Source organism: Meles meles, chromosome 17 (genome assembly GCF_922984935.1).
Source record: "Meles meles chromosome 17, mMelMel3.1 paternal haplotype, whole genome shotgun sequence".
NCBI classification, from domain to species: Eukaryota; Metazoa; Chordata; class Mammalia; order Carnivora; family Mustelidae; genus Meles; species Meles meles.
In genome coordinates this window covers 17,089,828-17,101,943 of record NC_060082.1, presented here as the reverse complement: position 1 = coordinate 17,101,943, position 12,116 = coordinate 17,089,828, and positions in this window count along the sequence as shown.

Below are 12,116 nucleotides of genomic sequence, written 5' to 3'. Positions count from 1 at the left end.
ATCTCAAGAGAAATTTTAAAATATCTTAAACTAAATAAAAATAAAAACACAATTTTGGTTCAGTGCAGCAAAAGCAATACTTAAAGGGAAATTTATAGCATTGAATACATATCTCAGAAAAGAAGAAAGATCTAAAATCAGCAACCTACAATTTCACCTTAGGCACCAAGAAAAAGAAGAGCAAATTAAATCCAATTAAGCAGAATAAAATAAATAAGAAATGGAACAGAAATCAGTAAAATTGAAAACAGGAAATCAGTAGAGAAAATCAATGAAAACAAAAGCTTATTCTTTGAAAGATCAATAAAATTGATAATCCTTTAGCCAGGCTAACTAAGGAAAAAAGAGATAGACTCCAAATTACTGATATCAGAGATGAAATAAGGGACATCAATATTAATCTATGGAAATTAAAAGGGTAATAAAAGAACACTGAACAACTCTGTCTACAGATTTTATAACCTAGCTAAAATGGACCAATTCTCTAAAAGATACAATCTGCTACATACCACTCAAGAAGAAATAGAGGATCTGAATAAGGCTGTATCTATCAAATAAATTGAATTGCTGATTAATAACCTTCCAAAACAGTAAGCACTGGATTGATAGACTCACTAATGAATTTTTCCCAATATTTGTGGAAAAAATTATGACAATAATCTACAATCTCTTTCAGATGATAGAAACACAGGGACTATTTCCTGACTCATTTGAGGTCAACATTACCCTATATCAAAATAAAAATGTTACAAGAAAACAAACAAGTTTTCACGGACATATACTCAAAAATTCTCATCTAAATTTTAGCAAATCAAATCTAAAAAAAGTATGAGAAGGACAGGGATTTGTCCCAAGTATGCAAGACTGATTTAGCATTTGAAAATCAACTAAGGTAATCCACCACATCAACAGGCTAACAAAAATCATATAACCATATTAACAGAAGAAAAAAAAAAGCATTTGACAAGATCCACTTCTATTCATGCTAAAATTTCTCAGTAAACTGGAACTAGAAGGGAAATTTTAATTTTATAAAAACTGTATACAAAATATCTACAACAAACATCATACTTAGTGGTTGGAAACTCAAAACTTTTCTGTTAATACCAGGTGCAGGTCAAGGTTGTCCCTTTCCATCACTCCTTTTTTACCAACACACAGCAAGCCCTTGCTAATGCAATAAGGTAAGAAAAGGAAATAGAAGATTTAAGAGTATAAAGGAAGATATAAAACTATTTTCAGATGACTTGGCCATCTGTGTAGACAATTCAAAAGAATCAACATAAAAATTCTTGTAAAATATAAGCAATTATAGCAAGTTTGAAGCATACAAGTTTAACTTACAGAGCTCAGTTGTTTTCCTAGATACCAACAATGGACTAGAGGAACATGAAAGTAAAACCACAATACCATTTATGTAGGCAACAAAAATATTAAAAACTGAGGTATAAATAGAACCATATATCCAGATATCCTGTGAAAATACTCTGGATGATATTATAATGATGGGTATATATCAGTAGCATTTGTCCAGACCCATAAAGCAAGGTAGAAAATGGACTTTGGATGATTATGGTGTTCCAATGTAGATTCTGGTTTGTGATATTGATAATGGAAGAGGCTATGCATGTGTGAGTACAGGGTATATCTGGGAAATCTCTATACATTTCTTTTAATTTTTCTGTAAATGTATAACTCCAAAAACAAAACAAAAACAAAAACCCCAAAAGTATAAACAAAAAATAAGTCTTTAAAAACCAGAGAATCCTGACTTGAGAAAAGAAAGTTAGTTGTTGACTTTCAGAAAACTCGCTTTCATCACAAAATGTTGAGAGTCATTAAATCACAAAATGTAAAGAGTGAATGTAAATTTCTTAATGTATAAAATTCTTTTACTTGGGTTTTTTAATGTAATCTAATTATCTCATGAGATATCAGAAAAAAAAAAGAAAATTTAGGCAGGGCAGATTTCTCACATTACCAGTAAGACTCATTATATTCATATGCAATTGCTTTTAAAAAAGTTCTTTTTTTAAGAAATAGAATAGAAATTTCTTTACTTGATAAAGCTTTTTCAGTAAAAGGTCAATAATAAATACCATTTTCAGTTGGGAATATCTTTCTTCTGAAAAAACACAAGTCTAGAAGATTCACATCCTTCCCCTTCCAAGTAGCTTAAAAAGTTGGCTCAGCCGGTCTGATCTAGCTCAACTGAAGAACAGATTAATGTCAGTGTCAGATCTGTGAAGGCATTCTTTTTTTTTTTCTTTTTCTTTCTTTCTTTCTTTTTTTTTTTTTTTTTTGAGCAGGGAACAACGTCTTCAGTGACTACCCCATCTTTTCTTTTTTTCTTGTGAACACATAGATGTTTCTCTACTTCTCTTGCTCTATAAATATGCAGAACATCATGGGAGCAGAATCCTACTTTGGGAGCCCAATGCTTGGTGAATCCATTGCAGCTGTGTCCATCTTAAAACACATTGTTTCATCACTTAAAGGGATGGCTGAACCCATAATCTGACTTTTTTTTTCTCTTTTATCAATGCATCTAAAGGCTACAAAATACCACTTCATGTCCTCTTTTACCTGCATCTTACACAATTACCATGCACTAGACTAGATATTAAAGTTTGTTCACAGGTTGTTGGTAGAAACAAATGGAAATTAAACACAATATTTAATTCTTAAGTTCTTACTTTTTTTCATCTTGACCAATAAAAAGTACTTTGCGGTTTTTTTATGATACATTTATAGATATTGATAATGTGAGCAACAGAATAAAGTTTCAGGGAATAAAAATCATGCTGATAGTAATGCAATTAGTAACACTACGTAGAAAATTTTAAAATTTACAGGTTTCAAAATACACTTAACCCATGTGTCAAGTAGGAAATTATTTTAATAGGAAATTATTTTAGAAACTATAGAATACTGAACTGAATAATATTGGAAAAGCCTATATTATTGGATAGTTCTGATTGTTTTCAAATGTCCCTTATTAATAGCAGCTTGAAAACTAACCACCCCTCAGAAGCCTCATTTGTCATAAATGTCAAAGTTCCAATGACTTGAATTATGCAAACAGTGTGTATGTATGGTAACACCCAAAACTAAACAGAGAAGGGAATAAATTAGTGATTATTATGTTGTACAATTTACAATTAAACAAACCACAAAACTAGAATTGTGATTCAAAGAGTACTTGCTATTTTGCTTGAACACTATAGCTTGCAGTCAGCCAGTTTATTTTCCATGGAAATTGCTTTCACTCTAACAGCATATATTAAAAATAAGCAAAAAAGTAAACAAAAGACTCAATAAACATAACTTTAAAAAGTGGAGAGTATTACATACTTGTGTTTTAAATTCAGAAATATTTTAAGAGATTTCAGATGAAATCCTATTTTAGTCCAAGCTCACATAAAATACTCTAGTTGTATTTATTGCACTTTGAAATATGTTGTAGTGTAATTCTTAAAGGAACTTCATGATAGATATTGAATTGAAAAATGTTAGAAATGCTGATTCAACAGTCCTGTAATTTGTGACATTTTATTAAATTTTAATAATTTAAACTTAATTTTAAATTAAATTTAGTTGATTTAATTTTTAAGTGATTTAGCTACCCAAAATTATTCAAAAGGCCTCTAGTTCTAAAGTACTTACTGATTTACATTTTCATTGTGTACAAAATATGTTTAAACTGCTTAGTAGGAAGGTTTACCAATATCATCAAAACAGTCTTTTTTTTTTTTCCATTTTATTTATTTTTTCAGCGTAACAGTATTCATTCTTTTTGCACAACACCCAGTGCTCCATGCAAAACGTGCCCTCCCCATTACCCACCACCTGTTCCCCCAACCTCCCACCCTTGACCCTTCAAAACCCTCAGGTTGCCCCAAACTCCCACCCCTGACCCTTCAAAACCCTCAGGTTGTTTTTCAGAGTCCATAGTCTCTTACGGTTCGCCTCCCCTTCCAATTTTTTTTTTTTATAAACATATAATGTATTTTTATCCCCAGGGGTACAGGTCTGTGAATCACCAGGTTTACACACTTCACAGCACTCACGATAGCACATACCCTCCACAATGTCCATAACCCCCCTCCCCCTCTCCCAACCCCACATCCCCCCAGCAACCCCCAGTTTGTTTTGTGAGATTAAGAGTCATTTATGGTTTGTCTCCCTCCCAATCCCATCTTGTTTCATTTATTCTTCTCCTATCCCCCTAACCCCCCATGTTGCTTCTCCATGTCCTCATATCAGGGAGATCATATGATAGTTGTCTTTCTCCGATTGACTTATTTCACTAAGCATGATACCCTCTAGTTCCATCCACGTCATCGCAAATGGCAAGATTTCATTTCTTTTGATGGCTGCATAGTATTCCATTGTGTATATATACCACATCTTCTTGATCCATTCATCTGTTGATGGACATCTAGGTTCTTTCCATAGTTTGGCTATTGTAGACATTGCTGCTATGAACATTCGGGTACACGTGCCCCTTCGGATCACTATGTTTGTATCTTTAGGGTAAATACCCAGTAGTGCAATTGCTGGGTCATAGGGTAGTTCTATTTTCAACATTTTGAGGAACCTCCATGCTGTTTTCCAGAGTGGTTGCACCAGCTTGCATTCCCACCAACAGTGGAGGGTTCCCCTTTCTCCACATCCTTGCCAGCATCTGTCATTTCCTGACTTGTTAATTTTAGCCATTCTGATTGGTGTGAGGGGATATCTCATTGTGGTTTTGATTTGTATTTCCCTGATGCCGAGTGACGTGGAGCACTTTTTCATGTGTCTGTTGGCCATCTGGATGTCTTCTTTGCAGAAATGTCTGTTCATGTCCTCTGCCCATTTCTTGATTGGATTGTTTGTTCTTTGGGTGTTGAGTTTGCTAAGTTCCTTATAGATTTTGGATACTAGCCCTTTATCTGATGTGTCGTTTGCAAATATCTTCTCCCATTCTGTCAGTTGTCTTTTGGTTTTGTTAACTGTTTCCTTTGCTGTGCAAAAGCTTTTGATCTTGATGAAATCCCAATAGTTCATTTTTGCCCTTGCTTCCCTTGCCTTTGCCGTTGTTCCTAGGAAGATGTTGCTACGGCTGAGGTCGAAGAGGTTGCTGCCTGCATTCTCCTCAAGGATTTTGATGGATTCCTTTCTCACATTGAGGTCCTTCATCCATTTGGAATCTATTTTCGTGTGTGGTGTAAGGAAGTGGTCCAATTTCATTTTTCTGCATGTGGCCGTCCAATTTTCCCAGCACCATTTATTGAAGAGGCTGTCTTTTTTGCATTGGACAATCCTTCCTGCTTTGTCGAAGATTAGTTGACCATAGAGTTGAGGGTCTATTTCTGGGCTTTCTATTCTGTTCCACTGATCTATGTGTCTGTTTTTGTGCCAGTACCATGCTGTCTTAATGATGACATCTTTGTAATAGAGCTTGAAGTCCGGAACTGTGATGCCACCAACTTTGGCTTTCTTTTTCAATATTCCTTTGGCTATTCGAGGTCTCTTCTGGTTCCATATAAATTTTAGGATTATTTGTTCCATTTCTTTGAAAAAAATGGATGGTATTTTGATAGGGATTGCATTAAATGTGTAGATTGCTTTAGGTAGCATGGACATTTTCACAATATTTATTCTTCCAATCCAGGAGCATGGAACATTTTTCCATTTCTTTGTGTCTTCCTCAATTTCTTTCATGAGTACTTTATAATTTTCTCCATATAGATTCTTAGCCTCTTTGGTTAGGTTTATTCCTAGGTATCTTATAGTTTTGGGTGCAATTGTAAATGGGATTGACTCCTTAATTTCTCTTTCTTCTGTCTTGTTGTTGGTGTACAGAAATGCAACTGATTTCTGTGCATTGATTTTATATCCTGACACTTTACTGAATTCCTGTACAAGTTCTAGCAGTTTTGGAGTGGAGTCTTTTGGGTTTTCCACATATAGTATCATATCATCTGCGAAGAGTGATAGTTTGACGACTTCTTTGCCAATTTGGATGCCTTTAATTTCTTTTTGTTGTCTGATTGCTGAGGCTAGGACTTCTAGTACTATGTTGAATAGCAGTGGTGATAATGGACCTCCCTGCCGTGTTCCTGACCTTAGCGGAAAAGCTTTCAGTTTTTCTCCATTGAGAATGATATTTGCAGTGGGTTTTTCATAGATGGCTTTGATAATATTGAGGTATGTGCCCTCTGTCCCTACACTTTGAAGAGTTTTGATCAGGAAGGGATGCTGTACTTTGTCAAATGCTTTTTCAGCATCTATTGAGAGTATCATATGGTTCTTGTTCTTTCTTTTATTAATGTGTTCTATGACATTGATTGAGTTGCGGATGTTGAACCAACCCTGCAGCCCTGGAATAAATCCCACTTGATCGTGGTGAATAATCCTTTTAATGTACTGTTGAATCCTATTGGCTAGTATTTTGGCGAGAATTTTTGCATCTGTGTTCATCAAGGATATTGGTCTGTAGTTCTCTTTTTTGGTGGGATCCTTGTCTGGTTTTGGGATCAAGGTGATGCTGGCCTCATAAAATGAGTTTGGAAGTTTTCCTTCCATTTCTATTTTTTGGAACAGTTTCAGGAGAATAGGAATTAGTTCTTCTTTAAATGTTTGGTAGAATTCCCCTGGGAAGCCGTCTGGCCCTGGGCTTTTGTTTGTTTGGAGATTTTTGATGACTGTTTCAATCTCCTTACTGGTTATGGGCCTGTTCAGGTTTTCTTTTTTGAAACATTTTTATAGAACTAGAATGAATCCCACTTGTTTATGGTGTATACTTATTTTTATAAATTATTGTACTTGGTTTACTAATATTTTGTTGAGGATTCTTGCATTTATATTCATGAGGAATATTGGTCTTTGGGTTTCCTTTCTTGTAGTATCGTTATCTGTTTTGTTTATTTCATGTCACTGTGTAATCCTGGCCTCATAAAATGTGTTGGAAAGTTTTTTACATATTGAAGAATGCAGTACTTTCCACATTCATAGAACTTTCCATCGAATAGTGGAGAAGTGAAGGGCATGCTGTACTTGTAGAGGATATAGAGAATGCCTTAAATCATTTCCTAAAACCGGGAATACACACACTTTGAAGTGCTTCTATTACATGGTTCAGATAAGCATTCCAAAGCATTACTGAATCAGAGGAACATAAATGTGATTATATCTAGCTTACTCATTCTTTTGTCACGTAGAGTATTGAATGGATCCTATGACTTGCTTCTCCCATTTCTGCCTACCTATAATCTTCCTTCACTCACAATTAGTTATAATAGGATTCTTTTGACTTTTTTAAAAAGACATTTTACCTGTTATCATGCAATTTTGTCTATTTGTAGCAACCTTTATTTAATACTTAACATGTTCCAGTTTGTAAATCTGTCCCCACACTTTGTTGACATGGTTTGTCTCTACTGTAATAAAGATGTGTATGTGCTATGTTCCTCCTAGTGTCTGATCACTCTGTCCCTCAGGCTTAAGTCAGATGGAAGATTTTATTTGTCCAGATTTCTCTGTGCTCTGACTGGGGAGGAGTGTTCAGCACTTAAAGCAGTGCTCTCCCCACCAGGTATAGCAAGCCATCATTTCCCCCATAACATGCAAGGAAAAAACATTTCATCATCTTGAGTTTGTAATTTTTTTTTTCCCTGAAGATATCACAGTATATCTTGGTTGTGGAGTGTACTCTTACTATTAATCTGACTTTGATCCTATTCTGTAAGAAATATAACCATGGCCATATTTTTCCAGAAGTGTATTCATCACATATCTAGGGTTATTTTCTTTACAAGAGGCAGCTTAACTGGCTTAGAAGTAGCCAGTGTATAGGAAATCATTCCCACATAGTTGCAGGATGGTTTATGAACCCAAGTTCATTTGCTACAGAGATGTGCTGTGCCAATATTTTACATCATGCGAAATGCGGAAAGCAAACATGTGCTGCTTATTCGGTGTATATTCCCCAGCATGCATCATGAATTGGAGCCAGACTGCCTTTTTAAATCCCTTTGCCCCTTAAGAGATCTAAATTTGGGGCCAGTTCATTAACTTCTCTGCTGTTCAGTGTCCTCATTTGTATAATGGGAATATTAATAATTTTATTTTTCAGAGTTAACCATTAGGATTAAAATAATATATATATACTTCTGTAAGTTGTTTAATATATATATATGCATGCACATATATATAAATGTATACATATCTAATATAAATACACATATAATGTTCTGTTTTGTGTGTTTATGTACATATATGTGTGCATGTGTTTACGTATACTAAGCCTTTGCAATATATTGCAAGTAATAAATATTACATTTTACCATAAACAAAACTACGTGATAAGTAAAGTTTTTAAAAGGACAAAACATTACTTTAACTATTTAACTGTGCTCTAAATACCGCATGTAATTACCCTCTCCACAAAAGGCTCTTATTTTTTTTTTTTAAAGATTTTATTTATTTATTTGACAGAGAGAGAGATCACAAGTAGGCAGAGAAGCAGGCAGAGAGAGAGGTGGAAGCAGGCTCCCTGCGGAACAGAGAGCCCGATGTGGGGCTCAATCCCAGGACCCTGGGATCATGACCTGAGCCAAAGGCAGAGGCTTTAACCCACTGAGCCACCCAGGCGCCCCCACAAAAGGCTCTTAAATAGTAAAGCACTAACCATAGATAAAGACCTGCAGGATTTTACAATAGGTGCTAACCAGAATTTTAAAATAACATTATAAACACAGAATCCAGGAGAGGAAATGAGAAAAGAAAGCAAGGCTTGTGTGAAATCAATATGGCGAACTTAGAATATCCTTTTCTCAAACCATTTCTCAGAGGCTACCAAACTTTAGCCGCCATCAGAGTCATCTTGAAAGCTTGTTAATACATAAATTGAAGGATCCAATACATCAAATTTTCTGATTTTGTAGATGTGGACTGGGGCCTGAGAATTTGCATTTCTGTTTCACCTTTGGTTCTAATGCTGTTGGTCCTAACGAAGGAGCATAATGAGAGAATCATGGCTCCAACCACAGCTGAAAATGCAGACTGGTGTGATGCACCAGTACAAGCTATATCACAAAGAACAAATAGAAGCACACTGGTTCAAATATGTTTTAAATAACTACAGACTTTTGGGTTCCTATATTTTACCAATAATCCTCAGTTCTGAAGATTATTTCTATTTTTAGGTCTCTCACAACAGATATAAAATAACTGATTTTATGAGTAGAATACCAGCCTTCTCAGGGCGCCTGGGTGACTCAGTGGATTAAAGCTTCTGTTTTCAGCTCGGGTCATGATCTCAGGGTCCTGGGATTGAGCCCCACATTGGACTCTCTGGCTCAGTGGGGAGCCTGCTTCCCTTCCTCTCTCTCTCTGCCTGCCTCTCTGCCTGCTTGTGATCTCTCTCTGTCAAATAAATAAATAAAATCTTTAAAAAAAAAAAAAAAAGAAATAGAAAGGAAAAATAATTTTATTTGCTTGCTCATCACACTACTGTTGATGTAGAAAGTATATTTTCATGGATTGGAAGTATTTATCTTGGGAAGAAGTGAATTTTCCCCCAAAGTAATTGATAGGTTCATGTGTTATGAATTAATAATCCAGAGTGTATTTCTGTTGAAACTGTATGCTGATTTAAAAATTTATACAGAAATATAAATAACCAAATATGTCCAAAACAATTTGGAAGAAAAAAAACACCGTATACATTTTGTTTTATTTTTAAGACTATTTTTAAAAGCAGTTTTATGTTTATAACAAAATTGAGAAGAGGATAGAGATATTTTTCGCATCTGCAGAGCATCCCCCAGTATCAATAACAATCCCCCAGATGGGGTATTTTTTACTGAGGATGCAGTTACATCGACAGATCATAATCACCCAAAGTGCATAGTTTAAATTCAGTTCACTCTCGGTATTGTACATTCCATAGATTTGGACAAAAGTATAATGACATATATCCATCATTATAAGATCATATAGAGTATTTTCACTGCCATTATCATACTCTATGCTCTGCCTATTCATCTCCATCTCACAACCCCACATACATCCCTGATCTTTTTACTGTCTCCACAGTTTTGCCTTTCCAAGAATGTCCTATGCAGTTGACACACGAATAACACGGGTTTGAGCTGCATGGATGCATTTGTATGTAGATTTTTTCAATAAATATGTTGGAAATATTTTTGTAGGTTTGCAACAAATCAAAAAATTTGTGTTTAATCATGCATTATCTTATTTAATGTAGCAACTGAACTTTTATTTTTTATTGTACAAGTTTAAACCTATGGTTCTCTGAGTACTTTTGATAGCTGTTTCTTTTTCTAAATACAAAATTCTTTTGAAACTATTTAGAAATCTAATTAGACATTGTTTTGTGCTGGTCTGAGCCTATCTGTAGTAATGCTATGGATTAGAAATGCCTGGACAATTTGGAAGAAAAAAAATTAAATATAAGTGAGCTTCAGATATTTCCCCTTCTTAGCCAGTGTTACAAGTAAACTAAACTTTGTGGTTCTTTTTACGATTGCAAGATGTCCTTCAGCCATAACCATTAGAAAACTTTGATGAAAAGAAATAGTTTGTCGTTTATAAGCCCTGAAGAATAAAAGGCATACCGGGGGACACACTGAAGTCACAGGTGGAGAGAAATTTGGGGGTGGGGGAGAGAAAGAGAGATCACATGTACAGACTGACCTGGGTTTCTGTGTTTATTGAGGTCAAAGGTAAGGACCTAGGGTTTCACAGGCTCACTGCTGGTGAATTTAAAACACAAGAGTAGGAATTTGAAACATGGGAAGAGGAAAACCCAGTGGACCAAATGGTCAGTTATAGAAATCAACCAAGATCTCTAAAACAAAGGAACCTCAGGAGGACAAAGTGGCATGAATCTTAGACCCCCCCCCCCCCACACCGTGGATATAATTGTTAATAAACTTACACATGAAAGAGATCTTTTTAAGTATAGTCAGCTGTGGTTTATTTTCTTTGTCTTTGTGTAGGTCTTCTCTTAGAGGGCACCTCCCTTTAAAGGTAGGTATATCTGGATGTACTTTGAGGGCAATCATGTCTAAAAGCTTTATTTGGAAAATTGAAACTGCTAAGGACAAAATTTTCATGAAAGGATAGGTTCTCTCTGGCAGTAGTGTAGTATATTTCACATCATAAAAGGTCCTTTTTCTGGGTATCTACCGGCCTTCCATTAAGGTCATGCATTATTTTAGAAAGTAATTCACAAATTTTGGCTACCATTCAAAATCTAGACTTTTTTTTCCTCTCCTTTCCTGTTTGTTAGTTTTGCTCTGTTTTGTTTAACAACGGAGCGAAAGAAGTATCAAATGCAGCGGTTTCATACAATATTGCTTAAAGAATTACCACATGGTTTTTCCTGGCCTTGCTCCTGTTTTTTGTATTTGTTCCTTGGATCTCAAACACCCTTACCTCAGGGACATTGAGGGCACCCATAGCCAGTATGTGAGCTTGGCTAAAAAACCTATTCCAAGAGATATTTTCAAGCACAGATTTTTTCTTAGTTCGTTTCTATTGAAGTTTTCATTATCTTATAATATCTCTGAAGAAAAATATCAGCTTTTTCCACTGCTTTGAAAACCTACCTCCTCACATAAACATGCATGTCAATATTTAAAGAAGCTTTATTTATAATCACCCCAAACAGGAAAAATAACAAGATGCTCTTTGGTAGAAGAATGGATAACCTGCCTACATCCATACAATAAGATATTATTCTTCAGTGAAAAAAATAAACCATTGGTTTGCAAAAATACATAGGTAAAACAAATACATATAGCTAAGTGAAAGAAGCAAGCCTGAATTATAGTTATTGTATGATTCCAATTATATGACATTTTGTAAAAGACAGAAGAGATGTAGAAAAGATGAGAGTTTGACAGAGAGTCAAGGGGAGGGGAAAAGTTTAAATAAATGAACACAGGGAACATTTTAGTGAGGAACACTATTCTCATCATACTGCAGTAGTGGATACATGACAGAAGGCATTTGTCAAAACCCATAGAATTTTACTGACTGAAGAGTGACTGTTTATTATAAAAATCATTTAGGAGGTCATGGGATCCCAAGATAGAATG